Source organism: Tenrec ecaudatus, chromosome 11 (assembly GCF_050624435.1).
Source record: "Tenrec ecaudatus isolate mTenEca1 chromosome 11, mTenEca1.hap1, whole genome shotgun sequence".
NCBI lineage: Eukaryota > Metazoa > Chordata > Mammalia > Afrosoricida > Tenrecidae > Tenrec > Tenrec ecaudatus.
In genome coordinates, this window is record NC_134540.1 from 70,612,564 (window position 1) to 70,627,855 (window position 15,292).

The following is a 15,292-nucleotide window of genomic DNA, read 5'->3' on the forward strand; positions in this document are numbered from 1 at the left end:
CCCTCCCCTCCCCCACAACACAGCAAGGATTCCAAGTATCTGGCGCCAGAGCTGGCTTCAGCCCATTCTGTCTCCCAAGCCTCTCTTCTCTGACCTGAAGTGGGATAAGAGCTCAAAATAGAGGCAGGGCTGGTGCTTGGTTGCCCCCAAGCCCATCTCTGGCCTTGGCAGCCACTGCCCAGAGAGGAAGGGGATCCGGGATCCGAAGGAACCAGAGCAGTTGCCAAACCTGTGTCTTGGTGGTGTGAGCTGTGACGCTAAGAGAGTATTTTGAGCAGGCTACCACCACCACCAAGTGCTCGGAAAGGAATCCCATAAGAAGGTTCTGCATGGAGTGGACATTGATTCTTATTCTGATTCTTCTCAAGGGGAAGATACCTCTTTATAAATGTCCTAGAGAAATCTAGTAGCTTTCTGCTCACCTTTGCAAGCAAAATGGGTGGATCATCCCACTACTCACACTTACCAAAAAATAAATGAATAAAGACTGTATGGGTTCACAATAACAAAAATGTTTTTTAAAAAAAGACGAAGAAGAAGAAGAAGGTTCTGCATGGAACAGAGCTCAAAACCATTAAGAAAGCTGAAGGTGCCCGGCTATCAAAAGCTATAGCATCTGGGGTCTTAAAGGCTTGACAATAAACAAGTGGTCATCTAACTCAGAAGCAACAAAGCCCACATGGAAGAAGCACACCAGCCTGTGTGATCACGAGGTGCCAAAGGGATCAGTTATCAGGCATCAAAGAACAAAAAATCATCATTTTGAATGAGGGGGAGTGCAGATTGGGGACCCAAAGCCTTTCTGTAGGCAACTGACATCCCCTTACAGAAGGGTCGCAGGGAGGAGACAAGCCAGTCAGGTGCAGTGTAGCAATGATAAAACATACAACTTTCCTCTAGTTCTTAAATGCTTCCTCCACCACATCCCAACTATCATGATCCCAATTCTACCTTACAAATCTGGCTAGACCAGAGGATGTACACTGGTACAGATAGGACTAGAAACACAGGGAATCCAGGACAGGTGCCTTCAGGACCAGTGCTGAGAGTGGTGATACCGGGAGGGTGGAGGGAAAATGGGGTAGAAAGTGGGAACCAATTACAAGGATCTACATATAGCCTCCTGTCTGGGGGGGGGCGGTGGACAACAGAAAAGTGGGTGAAGGGAGACATTAGACAAATGTGGACATATGACAAAATAATAATAATTTATGAATTATCAAAGGTTCATGGAGGTGTAGGAGAGGGGAGGGAGGGGAAAATGAGGAACTACTACCAAGGACTCAAGTAGAAAGCAAATGTTTTGAGAATGATGATGGCAACAAATGTACAAATGTGCTTGACACAATGGATGGATGGAATGTGATAAGAATTGTATGAGCCCCCAATAAAATGATTTAAAAGAAAAAAAAGTAAAAACAAGAAAGGAAAAAGGAAGGGGAGGAGGACAGGAGGCAGTAAAGCAGGCTCGCTGGCCTGGTAGAGACTGATGGAGACCCCAGCACCACGACCCTTCGTCAGCCCTCCAGCTCTAAAGCAGAACTCACGCCCGTGGCTCAGTTTTTGGCCAAACAACTGACGGGTCCAGAAGGGAGTAAGGAAGGGAGGTGCGCACACCTTAGAACGACTAACCATTTGGAATCAGATGGGCAGCGTGTAACCAAGCACGAGGCTCAGACAGGCCAGGAAAGGAGGTGGAATGAAACAGGACATACGGAGGAAGGGGGGAAAGTGCTGCTGTTACACTTGGAATCAAAGGCACCGTGGCAGCTACATCATCTCCTGACAACTTGCGAAGGGGTGGAGTCTAGCCTGTCAATCAGGTCATAGTCAGTGAGTCCTCTGTGTGGGCATGGCCTTCTCCTGAAGATTCTGGGACCTCCTGTCTTCCTCGCTGGAGGCAGGACACACTCTCTGCTTCTCTCCCTGCTGATAAGCCTCATGGAGCTACACAGATGGAGCCAGAGCCCTGGAGCTGGAGGAGCCACATGGAGACCCATGCCAGTGCTGAGATGCTTCCACCGCCACTGGATCCACAAGACTTTCCACCCACTGGCCTGTGATCACCATCGCATGTGTTGCGTGAGTCTGAAGAGGAATTATAGATTGGTATCGGACATATGGGCTAATATCAGACTTATGGGCTTGATCTGGACTGGGCGTGGGTGTTTTCTCAATATGCAATTACTCTTTATATAAAGCTCTTTCTTACACACATAGGCGTGTCTATGAAATTTGTGTCTCTAGCCTAACACAGGCACAAAGCAAAGCGTGCACGGGTTGTTCACTGGAAAGGCGATCACAATGTAAACCCCCACCCGAGAGTCCGTTAGACGTCGGGTTTGAGAGAGCACACTTTGAGGCATGGGACACACTCACACATGTGTGGCGATGGGAGGCATGACTTTGGTGGGTCGCCTCTTGTGCTGAAGCGGTGGATGCAGTAGCGCGATAGTTCTCCACCTTCCTAAGGCCGCTGTCCTGTCATACCGTTCCTCATGTGGTGGTGACCCCCAACCATAACATTACGTTCGTGGCTACTTCATCACGGTCATTTTGCTACTGTGATGAATCGGGCAACCCCTGTGAAAGGGTCATTCCATCCCAAAGGGGGTCACGACCCACAGGTTGAGAACCGCTGCTGGGCTGAAACCCCAGACTCTGGAAAGACGGGTGGGGCAGAAAACAGAGAGCCTTTGCTTTTAGGACGTTGGGGATCCTGATAAGCTGACGAAAGTGCTGTTGGGCCTGATTGTGGAGCCGCCCGTCAGCCAGCGAGGGTCCCGGCAGGCTGAGTCAGCACAGCCCTCCTTCCACCCCAGCAGCCCCTGCGGCCGGGCACTGGCTCTGACAGGCAGCGTTCAGGAGGCTTTCGGGCACCGACAAGAGCTCTCTTGGTTATTCTCTCTAAGCCACTGAAAAGTGACAGCCTATTCCTTCTTCAGCGTCTGTTCTTAGGCTGGAAGCTCTGCTGAAAAACTTGTTCACGATGGGTGTCCCCGCTGGCAGTTCAAATACCAGTCACATGGCTTCCAGCGTCCCAGCCACACACAAGCCTCGGCCGCCTGACAGACAGGCAGACAGACAGACAGACAGGTGGTGCATGTATGGTTATAGAATGTTTTCATCTCCATCTTATTTTTTTTAACATCTGAAGTAGTGATTCTTGTCATTGCTGGGTTTGATTATCAATGCTTCTTTAGCTCGCGTCCTGGATGTTTCCGTTTTCCTGTTCCCTGTGGTAGATTTTCCTTTCCAAGATGTCTGCAGGATCTTCCATCTCATACGCTCTGCTGCACTGGGCAGTTGCCACACACACACATACACACACACACACACACACACACACACACACGAGGCAGAGTGAATTCCTCTCTCCTTGAACCGGAGTGCCCTCACTGAGTAGTTTTAACCCAGAGACGCCGGCACTTCCGAGGCCAGGGCCCAGAAGGCCTTGCAGCGCCCACCTGGTTCTCACTTTACTCTGACTCCCTGAGCACTGGCCTGGCCATTTCCGGTTGCTGCAGTGGGAGCCAATAGGTGGCCCCCAGGGAGGTCAGTCCACCTTCCCTGCAACCCCTTCCTTCTTGGAAGAGGACATTGTTCATTCTAATTCTTTTGGGTTTGTTTCTTCCTTAAGTTAAAAATGCCTTCATTGTTCTGTTCCTGGGCCCCCGACCACCATTTACAGGATTCTGGTGGCTCCGTGGGTGACACATTGGACTGTTAACTGCAAGTCAGCGCCTTGAACCCATCGGCCACTTCTCAGGAGGAAGACAGGCTTCTCCGGTGGTAAAGCTGTGCAGCCTGGGGACCCACGGGGACAGTGCCACTCTGGCCAGAGCGGACTCCATGGCAGTGAGCATGGTTTTGCTGGTTTGGTTGGTTGGTTTCTTGGTTATTCTTAGTATCACGAAAAGAAAAAAGACAAAGCTACATCACATTTTTCTTAAACCAAGGAATGTGCGTCTCCTGGGCACTCCGCCGATTTAATAAGCACTCTGTGGCGATGGCGTTCTGAATAAGCAGGGTTCTTGTTTAAGCTACAGTAACTTTTCTGACGGTGGATTCCGGTTCCTTCGGGGGCGAAAGTTCACAGTTCCTCAAATGCATGTGGGATGACTGTCGCAAAGTAGCCTGCAACCTCCCTAACCGCTCCTCCCTCACCTCCCTCTGGGACGCACCGCTCTTTTCTGCTGAATGCTTAGAACCCCTGCTGCAGCTGCACATCCATGGATTGTAGCCCATTGGTGCAGCTGACCTGTCGATCCATCTCATCCAAGGCCTTCTTGTTTTCCACACCCTCCACTTTACCAACACGCTGTCCTTCTCCAGCCACTGGTCTCTCCTGACAATGTGTCCAAAGAATGTGAGACGCAGTCTTGCCATCCCTGCCGCTAAGGCACACCCTGACCTTGCTTCTTCCAAGGCAGATCGTCTTGTCCTCTTAGCAGTGCGTATTCTTCTCTGGCCTACCATTCAAATGCACCGACTCTTCTACGGTCTTCCGTACTCAATGCCCGACTGTCACATGCAGGTGGAGCCATGGGGAGTATCATGCTTGGCTCAGGCACTGGGTTAGTCTGGGTGGACTAGAGAAACAAACCCAGAGACACTCGTGTGTAAGAGAGAGCCTCATACACAAGAGCAATTGAATATTGAGAAAACATCCCAGGCCAGTCCAGATCATGTCCGTAAGTCTGTATGTCCGATACCAGTCTAGAAATTCCTCTTCAGACGAAAGTAAAAGGCAATAGAGGAAAGAATTAGGAGGCAAAGGGCATTCATAGAGGTCTAAATACACTCATGTATATATGTAAATATATTAATATATAATGATAGGGAAATATATCTATGTACATGCATTTATATGTTAAGTATCAAGGTAGCAGACCGACATTGGGCCTCTACTCAAGCACTCCCTCAATGCAAGAACACGGTGTTCTAATAACCGGAAATTCTGTGATGTTCACCTTCTCAACATGATCGCTGAAGACAAACGTGTGCATAAACAAATGTGGTGAAGAAAGCTGACAGTGCATGACTATCAAAAAATGTAGCCCCTGGGGTCTTAAAGGCTTGAAGACAACAAGTAGCCATCTAGCTGAGAAGCTACAAAGCCCACATGGAAGAAGCACACCAGCCTGTGTGATCATGAGGTGTCAATAGGATCAGGTATCAAGCATCAAAGGCTCAGAACAAAAAATCATATCAATGTGAATGAGGGGGAGTGCAGAGGGGAGCCCCAAAGTCCATCTGTAGGCAACTGGACACCTGCGTATAGAAGGGTCAGATGACAGGGATGACCCAGTCAGGGTGCAGTATAGCACCAATGAAACATACAATTTTCCTCTAATTTTGAAATGCTTTCTCCCCACCACTATCATGATCCCAATTCTAGCTTACAAATCCAGTTAGACTAGAGCATGTGCATTGGTGCAGATAAGAGCTGGAAACAAAAGGAATCCAGGACAAATAGACCCCTCAGGACCGATCATGAGAGTAGCGATACCAGGAGGGGAAGGGGAAAGTGTGGGGAGAAAGGGGAAATTGGCCACAATGATTTACATATAATCCCCTCCCTGGAGGATAGAAAACAGAAAAGTGGGTGAAGGGAGCCCGGTCGGTGTAAGACATCAAAAAAACCCAATAATTTATAAATTATCAAGGGTTCATGAGGGAGGAAAAGGGGGGGGGATGAGAAGCTGATACCAAGGGTTCAAGTGGAAAGAAAATGTTTTGAAAATGATGATGGCAACAAATATACAAATGTACTTGACACAATGGATGGATGGATTTGTAAAAAAGCTGTATTAGCCCCCAATAAAATATCAGTAAATAAATAAATTCCTCTTCAGACTCAAGCAACACTTGAAATGATGTCAAATGCAGGAAGATCACAGGCCAGTGGGTGGAAAGTCTTGTGGATCCAGTGGCAGTGGAAGCATCTCAGCACTGGCAGGGGTCTCCATGTAGCTAATTCAGCTCCTGACGCTAGCATAGCTCCATGTGTCTTGTCCACAGGAATGTCTAGCAGGGAGTGAGTGTGTGTCCTGTCTCTAGGGAGCTATTTATCTCCTTAGTGCCTCCAAATGAGGTCATGAAGCTGCAACTTGATTGACAGGCTAAACCCGCTCCTTCACTCTTCAGTCTCAAATTGACAACAGATGATGTAACTACCACAGGCACACCTTAGCCCTCAAAGAACCATCCTTGCTCCTCAATACTCTAAAGAGGTCTCGTGCAGCAGATTTGCCTAATGCAGCACGTTTTTTGACCTCTTGACTGCTGCTTCCACGAGCATTGATTGTCGATTCAAGTAAGAGAAAATCCTTGACAACTTCAATCTTTTCTCCATTGATCATAATGTTACCTATTGGATCAGTTGTGAGGAGTTTGGTCTTCTTGCCATTGAGTTGTGATCCATACTGAAGGCTGCAATCCTTGATCTTCATCAGCAAGTGCTTCAAGTCCTCCTCACTTTCAGCAAGCAAGGTTGTGTCATCTGCATATCTCAGGTTGTTAATAAGCCTTCCTCCAATCCCGATGCTGCATTCTTCTTCATATAATCCAGCTTCTCTGATGATTTGCTCGGCACACAGATTGAACAAGTGTGGTGAGAGGATATAGCCCTGACACACTTCTTTCCTGATTTTAAACTATGCCATTGTGTGCCCTTGTTCTGTTTGCACAACTGCCTCTTGATCCATGTATAAGTTCTGAGTGAGCACAAAGATGTGTTCCAGAATTCCCATTCTTCTCAAGATTATCCACAGTTTATTATGGTCCACGCAGTCTAATGCCTTTGCGCAGTCAATGAAACACAAGTAAGAGTTTTTCCGGTATTCTGTGCTTTGAGCCAAGGCCCATCTGACACCAGCAATGATATCCCTTGTTCCACGTCCTCTCCTGAATCAGAACTGAACCTCTGGCAGCTCCCTGTCAATGTGCTGCTGTTAACTGTTGTTGGAGGATCTTCAGCAAAATCTTACTTGTGTGTGATATCAATGATATCGTTCTATAGTTGGAGGTTTGTGTGTGTCACCTTTCTTGGGAAGGGGCACAGATATGAATCTCTTTCAGTCAGTTGGCCAGGTAGCTGTCTTCCAAATTTCCTGGACTACATGAGTGAATGCTTCTAGTGCTTCTTCAGCGTTCTGAAACATTTCAATGTGTATCATGTCAATTTCTGTATCTCGGTTTTGGCAACTGTATTCAGTGCAGTTTGGCTGTCTTCCTTCAGCACATTGGTTCTCAGTTATGTGGTACCTCCTGAAATGGTGGGCTGACGACTAGGTACTTCAGGTACAGTGACTCTGTGGCTTCCTTCCATCTTCTCTTCCTACACCATTCAATATTTTAGCTGTAGACTCTTTCATAATTGCAATTTGAGGCTTGAACTTTTTCTTGAACTCTTTCCATTTCAGGTATGCTGAGCACGCCCTTCCCTTTGGGTTTTCTAATTCTCGGTCCCTGCACACTCCGTTATAATATTTTGCTTTGTCTTCTCGAGCTGCCCTTGGAAATTTTCTATTCAGCTCCTGACTTCATCAGTTCTTCCATTTGTTTTAGCTACTCTACGATTGATAGCAAGTTTCAGAGTCTCTTCTAACATCACTTTAATCTTTCTTTCTTTCTTTCCTGTCTATTTAGTGATCTTTTGCTTTCTTCGTGGATGATGGTCATGAGGTCCTCCTCAGGTCTTCTGTCCTCAGTGTTCAAGATGTCAAATCTGCTCTTGAGATGATCTTGAAATCCAGGTGGGATAGACTCAAGGTTGTGTTTTGACTCTCATGAACTTGCTTCCATTTTCTTCAGCTTTATCCGGAATTTACAGATGAGCAATTGATGGCCTGTTCCACAGTCATCGTCACCAGCACCATAGTTCCCACTGCCAAAAATTTTTCCTCGATGGGAACCATCGTATCCTCCTCCACCACCACCATAGCCAGCACTTTGTTTTCCACATTGTGGTCCGCCGCCACCATAGCCCCCTCCTCTAGTATAACCAGGTGGTCTACCAGCTATCCTGTACTATAGCCACAGTTACTACCGTCACCGCTAAATCCATTATGCCCGGCATCACCTCCTCCATAACTCCCTCTGCTGCCACCACCTCTAGCACCATAGCCTCCTCTTCCACCAAAGTTTCTACCATGGCCAAAGTTCCCTCCACCACCTCTGAAGTCTCTTCCACCCCATAACATAACAAGACCCCAAATACAAATACCTTACAATCCTGGAGTATCACTACTTCGTATAGAGCCTAAGGAGATTAAAAATTAAAACAAGAACAGACATATGCCCACCCATGTTTATTGCAACAATTTCTGTAAAAACAACATGATGGAAACCATCAAAAACCATCTGTAGAGAAATGGATAAGCAAGTTTTGGCACATCCATACAATGGCATCCTTGAAAAACGGTGACAAGTCTGTCAACGCCTCCTGATGCGGACAAAATTGGAGCACTCTGGTGCTCAGCCATGTGAGTCAGTCTCATCAAGGTCCATATTTCATGACATCATGATTGTAAAGGAAGAATGGAGGGAAACGGTTTCCACACCAAAAGGAAAGACTGGGAAGACCAAGGCCAGGGGGTGATGGTACAGGGAAGGGAGGGACAGAGAACAAGGGAGGGGAGGGAGGAATGGTGGGTGGCCAAAGAGAATAGAAGGAGCAGAAGGGAAAAGAACCACGTAGACCAGAGAGCATCCTGGGATGGATGCAGCCACGGCTGTGAAGCCACGGCAGTGCCCCTACCAAAGAGAGCGCAAAGACTGATGATGACGAGGAACAAAATTTAAATATTTTTAAAGAAAGAGAAGGGTCACAGCCTTAAATCCCCCCCCCCCAGAATTACCCATCAAGACTAAACATTGGTCTGAGTGGTTATAGAAGGTTACAAACGTAAAACCAAAATCGACTTAAATTCTCCTGTGACACACAAGCTAGTTTCAAACAAACAAGCAATCAAGCCAACAAACAAACACATAAGAACCACTGCCAGATCCATCTCCACGGCCTCTTGGTGACCCAACAGACCAATGACAGGACTGAAAATGAGGAGAAACAGCTGCAGATATCGATTAATAAGTGGAACTTGGAGTGTAGGAAGGATCATCTAGGAAAAATGGAAGTTATTAAAAATTAAATGGAATGCATAAAGATTGCTATTCTAGGAATCGGTGAGCTAAAATGAGCAGGTATCAGGAAATCATACGGCTTACTATCCCAGGAATAACACAATCAAGAGGACTGGGGTTGCATTCCCTGTCGAAAGGACATTCCAAGATCTTTTCGAAGCACATGACGTCTGTGATGGGATCATGCCTATCCCCATACAAGGCAATACAACTATTCTGTCAAATTATGTGCTACCCACTAAAGCTAGTGATGCAGAAACTGAATTCTACCACCATCTTCAGTCTGGAATCAATCTCATATTCACTCAAGATACATTGATAATTATTGGCAATTGGAATGCAAAAGTTGGAGGCAAAGAGGAAGGAACAGTGATTGGTAAAATATGGTCTTGGTGATAGAAATGAAGATGGAGTTCGCATGATAGAATTTTGCAAAACCAACAACATATTCATCGCAAATACCAATTTTCAACAACACAAAAAAGTGACTTCCCAGATGGAATACACAGAAATCAAACTGGCTGCCTTTGCGGGAAGACATCACGGAGAAACTCGGCATCAGCAGCTAAAACCAGTCCAAGTGCTGACTGGGGAATAGACCATCAATTGCTCCTATGTAAGTTCAGGATAAAGCTGAAGAAAATTAAAACAAGTCCACGAGAGTCAAAATCCAACCTTGAGTCTATCCCGGCTGAATTTGGAGACCATCTCAAAGACAGATTTGACACATTGAACACTAATGGCAGAAGACCTGATGAGCTGAGGGAGGACATCATGAGATTCTATGGGCAACATATTGAAGGATGCAGGATGCATTAAAAAAAAAAGGGAAAGAGTACAGAGAGAACAAACAGAAATAGTCGACATCCAACCATCTCAAAAGGTAGCACCTGAGCAAGAACCGGTGGTACTGAAGGTAGAAACCCAAGCTGCACTGAAAGCATCGGTCAAAAACAAGGCTCCGGGAATCGATGGCGCACCAAGTGAAATGTTTTCACAAGCTGATGAAACGCTCACTCACCTATGCCAGGAAATTTGTGTAAGGCAGATACTTGGCCAACTGACTGGAAGAGATCTCTATTTGTGCCCATTCCATAGAAAGGTGATCCCACAGCAGGCTTGAATTGCAGAATAATATCATTGATATCAAATGCAAGTAAAATGTTGCTGAAAATCATCCAACAACAGTTTCAGTAGTACAATAAATAATACACTGACAGCGTCAGTCTGGATTCAGACGAGGACATGGGACAGGGATGCCATTGTTGACATCAGCTGGATCTTGGCTGAAAGCAGAACACACTGGAGAGATGCTTGCTTGTGTTCCATTGACGACGCAAAGACATTCGATGGTGTGGACCATAAGCAACTTAAGCGTAGTCTTGAGACGAACAGGAGGTCCAGAACATTTCCTGGTGCTTGTGAGGAACTTGCATGGGGATCAAGAGGCAGCTGTGTGAACAAACAACGGAACAGTACATGGTGGGGGTCAGTGCTGTGTCCTTTCACCATGACTTGTTCAGTCTGGACACTGAGCACATAACTAAAATACAAAGGAGCTGGATTATAGGAGGAAGAGTGTGACATCAGGATTGGAGGAAGACTTATTAACACTCCGAAATATGCAGCCAGCTCAACCTTGCTGGCTGAAAGTGAGGAGGACTTGAACCCCTTGCTGATGAAGATCAAGGATTACAGCCTTCAGTGTGATTATAACTCCATGTAAATAAAACCCAGATCCTCACAACTGACAAATAGGTAACGGCGTGACAAACTGAGAAAGTAGAAGTTGTCAAGGATTTCATCTTGTTTGGATCCACACCAATGCTTAAGGAAGTAGCAGGCAAGAGATCAAACGACACACTGTGTTGGGTAAATAGGCGGCACGCGGCTTCTTTAAAGTGCTGAACATTTACTTTGAGGCTCTAAGATGCACCTGACCCAAAGCATGGTATTTTGAACTGCCTCATCTCCATGTGAATGCTGGACACTGAATATGGATGATCAAAGAAAAATCAATGCATCTGAACTGTGGTGTTGGCAAAGACCATGTATTGAAAGTACTGCGGATTCCCAAAAGAACAAACAGGTCTGTCTTGGTAGAAGTAAAGCCAGAATGTCCCTAAGAGGCAAAGATGGCGAGACTTTGTCTCATGTCCTTTGGACATGTTACCAGGAGAGAAGGCCATCCGCTTGGTAAGGTAGAGAGGGCAGCAAAAAAGAGGAGGAGCCTCGACAAGATGGACTGACCCAGTGACCGTGACAATGGGCTCAAACGTAAGAACAGTTGTGAGGATTGATGGGACAGGGTGGTGTTTCAGTCTACTGTACCTAGGGTCAAACGGCACCTGACACAACGTAACAACATGGAAATGGCAGGTGAGTACTGGCAGTTACTGCTTTTACAATCCTTGTGTGGTTTGAAAACCAAACCCTCTGCCACTGAGTGGATTCTGACTTCCAGCAACTCTGTGGGACAGAGTGGAACTGCCTCTGGGTTTCCAAGACTGGAAATCTTTTTTTTCTTTTTAAAATCATTTTATTGGGGGCTCGTACAACTCTGATCACAATCCATCCATCCATTGTATCAAGCACGTTTGTACATTTGTTGCCATCATCATTCTCAAAATATTTGCTTTCTACTTGAGTCCTTGGTGTCAGCTCCTCGCTGTAAATCTTTGCATGAGCAGAACGCCTCATCTTTCTCCTTTGGGGTGGCTGATGGTTTCAAAGTGCTGACCTTGCAGTTAGCACCCACTCACACCAGGGATCCTTTGGGAGAAGCAAAACAATATTAATTAACTTTATACTTCGTGAAGTCAACTATTGTAGACAGAAACTAGACGCTAACCAGTAAGCCAAAGTAGAAATGGAAGGTAGTCTTTTCAAGGAGTGGGAGTAACTAAAATTGTATCAGTCTAAGAGAAGATGGGAAGATGCATAGCAACTCGTGAATTCTGACCCATGGTGACCTCATCTAGCGTTTCAGAGGCTATAAATCTTTACTAGAACAGAGTCTCGTCTTTCTCCCTACGGACAGCTGATAGGTTTGAACTGCTGACTCTGCAGTCAGCTATCCAATGCTTTCCTAACATCGCCACTAGGACCCCTTAGAAAATAGGAAAGATGAAAAGAAAAAAAGACCTGCTAAATATATGAGGGAGTACACCCCCAAACCAGAAATTTTTTTAAACTATGTATTTTTTTTCCACAAACAACTTTATCACCTTCAAAGTATTCTCCATTATGCTGAATACATTTGTCAAATCTGTGATTCCATACTGGGAAACATTTTTCAAATTCATCTGTTTGGATGGCTGACAGCACCTCTTCAACGTTGTCAAATTTCTGTCCTTTCATGTCCTTCTTCATTCTCAGAGCAATGTCAGGTGAGTCAGGTGTGTGGGGCAAGAGAGGATTGTGTTTTGCCAAAAACTTGTGCACTGAGATGACTGCGTGAGCAGGTGCATTGTCGTGGAGGCAAAACCAGCTCCCCCGTCTGCCACAATCAGGCCTTTTTTGTCGCACATGGTTACACAATGTTTTCAGAACCTCTAAATAGAAAGCTTGATTAACAGTCTGACCTGGTGGAACAAACTCCAAATGTACTATCCCCTTCTTATCAAAAAACAAATGAGCATCGGTTTGGGGGGTACCCCTCACATGATAAGTTAAAGTGTTGTAATTGTGAGGTGCTGTTGAGTAGGTTCTGACCCGAGTACAACTGAGCAAGCACTCCCTGGCCCTGGCACGCCCTCCTAACGGTTGCTGTGTTTGAGCACATGGTTGCAGCCATGGTGCCAGCCCACGTCTGAGGGTCTCCTTCTTTTTCACTGACCCTCGACGTGACCATCCTGATAGCGTGTCCAAAGTATGGGAGATGCAATCTTGCCATCCTTGATTCTAAGGAGCATCCTGGATGCACTTCTTCCAAGACAGATGTGCTCATACACCTGGGCGAAGACTCAAGAAACCCTGACACACAGCAACCCTATAGGACAGGGTAGATTTGCCCCTGTGATTTTCCAAGACTGTACCTGTTTACAGGAACAGAGAGCCTCTTCCTTCTCCCAAGCTGGTGGTCTCAAACTGCTGACCTTGTGGTTAGCACCCTAACGTGTAACCCACCCTGCCCCCAGGGCTTTGCTGGCAGTCTGTGGTACAGTCAGTATTCTTTCCGACATCGTAATTGAATAGATGTCAGTGATGCTTCGGTCTTTGTGGAGCTTTTGCACACACACAGGACGACTGAAACCCACAGCTTGGTTCAGGTACACTAAATCCTCCGTGTAGCATCGTTGCTTTCAAGAGACCCACGCCAGGGCTGAAATGCTTTCACCGCCACTGAATTCACAAGACTTCCCACCCACTGGCCTCCTGTATTTGGTGATCTTCCTCCTGTACTAGGTGTCATTCTGTGAGTTGTGTGATTAGGTGTCATTAGGTGTGTTGTGTGAGTCTGAAGAGGAATTTATAGATTGGTATAAGACATATGGACTAATATTGAACTTATGTACTTGATCTGGACTGGGCTGGGATGTTTTCTCAATATACAGTGGCTCTTTTATATAAGGCTCTTTCTTATACCCATATGAGTGTCTATGAATTTGTTTTTCTAGCCAACCTTGGCTAACAGACCCTGCTGAATGCTCACCCTCGTGAAGAGATCATTGAAGATACAGGAGCTATAGCAAAGTGTGGTGAAGAAACTGGAGGGTGCCCAGCTATCAGAAAGAATAGCATCCAGGGTCTTAAAAGCTTGTGTTCAACCAGGAGCCATCTAAGTGAGGTGTCAAGTAATTCCACTGGAAGAAGTACACCGGTCTGTGTGATCCAAGGATTGTAAATAATAAAATCCAAATCCAAAGGAGGGAATAGTATCAGAGCTTAAATGGTAAACACCTGGTTTGCAGAAGGTTGTGAATGACAGTGGAAGCCCCATATCCATCTGCCAGGTCCCCACATGAACTAAGATTCTGGCTAATTCCCTCTAATCATAACCAGGGATGTGAGTAACTTTGTTATCAACCAGAGAACATTGTAAAGTTGATTGTGGGAGATGTAGTTACATTAAAATGTAGTACCTTACCATTTGATCTAGTTTTTATTCATTTCTAAGTTGTTTTGACGTTTTTAAGGGGGAGGGAAAACACATGTGGATTAAGCCTCTGGGGAATCCCCTCTGACCATAAATGGATGTGAATAGTCTTGTTATCATGCAGAGTGCATTGGGAAGTGAATTATTAGGTTGAAAGTTAACACCTTATCATTTGATCTCCCTTTTGACCCATTTTAAATTTGTTTTAGTTTTTAATATTTTGTGCTTTCTTTTCACCTGATGTTTTTCTGTCTTGCTTTGTTGTTAGCTTTGTTTTGTTTTTAATGTTTCTCCGTATATGTAATCCAGATAGGTGTAGCTACAGGGACAGTAACTGGAATGGTGGTTTCTTGGGGGCATGGGTGGGGAGGTTGTGGGGGAACGGGGAGCTAATAGCAGTGAGTACAGGAAAGAATATTCTAAAATTAATTGTGGTGAGGATTGTACAGCTCCTTTTAATATGCTTGAACTACTGAATTGTGTAATAAGTGAATTATATCCCAATAGGACTGCTAAAAAAATAAAATGAAAGCTTTGACAACTTCAGTCTTTTCTCTGCTTGTGTGTTCTTGCGATGCATTTTATTTGCCTGGTCATGAAGATGCCCTGTTTTATGTTCAGGTGCAATCCAGACAGAAGGTGTAGTCTTTGATCTTCATCAGCAAGTGTTTCACATTTCAGCAAAATTGTGTCATCTGTACATGGCAGGTTGTTGACGAGTCTTTCCTCCATCCCGATGCCAGATACATCGATGAGTGAGTGCTTCCAGCCATGCACCTGTTTGCTGAAAAAGCTCAGTTGGTATTCCGTCATTTCCAATGCTTTCCGCGCAGCCTGGACTTCTTCAGCACCAACCATTCTTGATCACCTGCTACCTCCTGCAATGGCTGAATGTCCATCAATTCTTTTTGTGACATGAGCTGTGTATTCCATATCTATATATATCATGCTTCCTGCATTATTTAATCTTGTGCCCACATAGCATCCTTCAATTCTGAAACTCAAGCCTGCATTTTTTTTTTTCTTGAGTTCTTCCGCCAAGTGGTT

At 45.5% G+C, this 15,292-nt stretch overlaps 1 non-coding gene across 1 annotated transcript; it reads left to right on the forward strand.

Annotated features, from left to right (window-relative positions):
* Positions 1–335: 335 nt before the first annotated feature.
* Positions 336–464, forward strand: LOC142462045 (small Cajal body-specific RNA 24). The gene has a single exon (XR_012787191.1).
* The last annotated feature ends 14,828 nt before the right edge of the window (positions 465–15,292 follow it).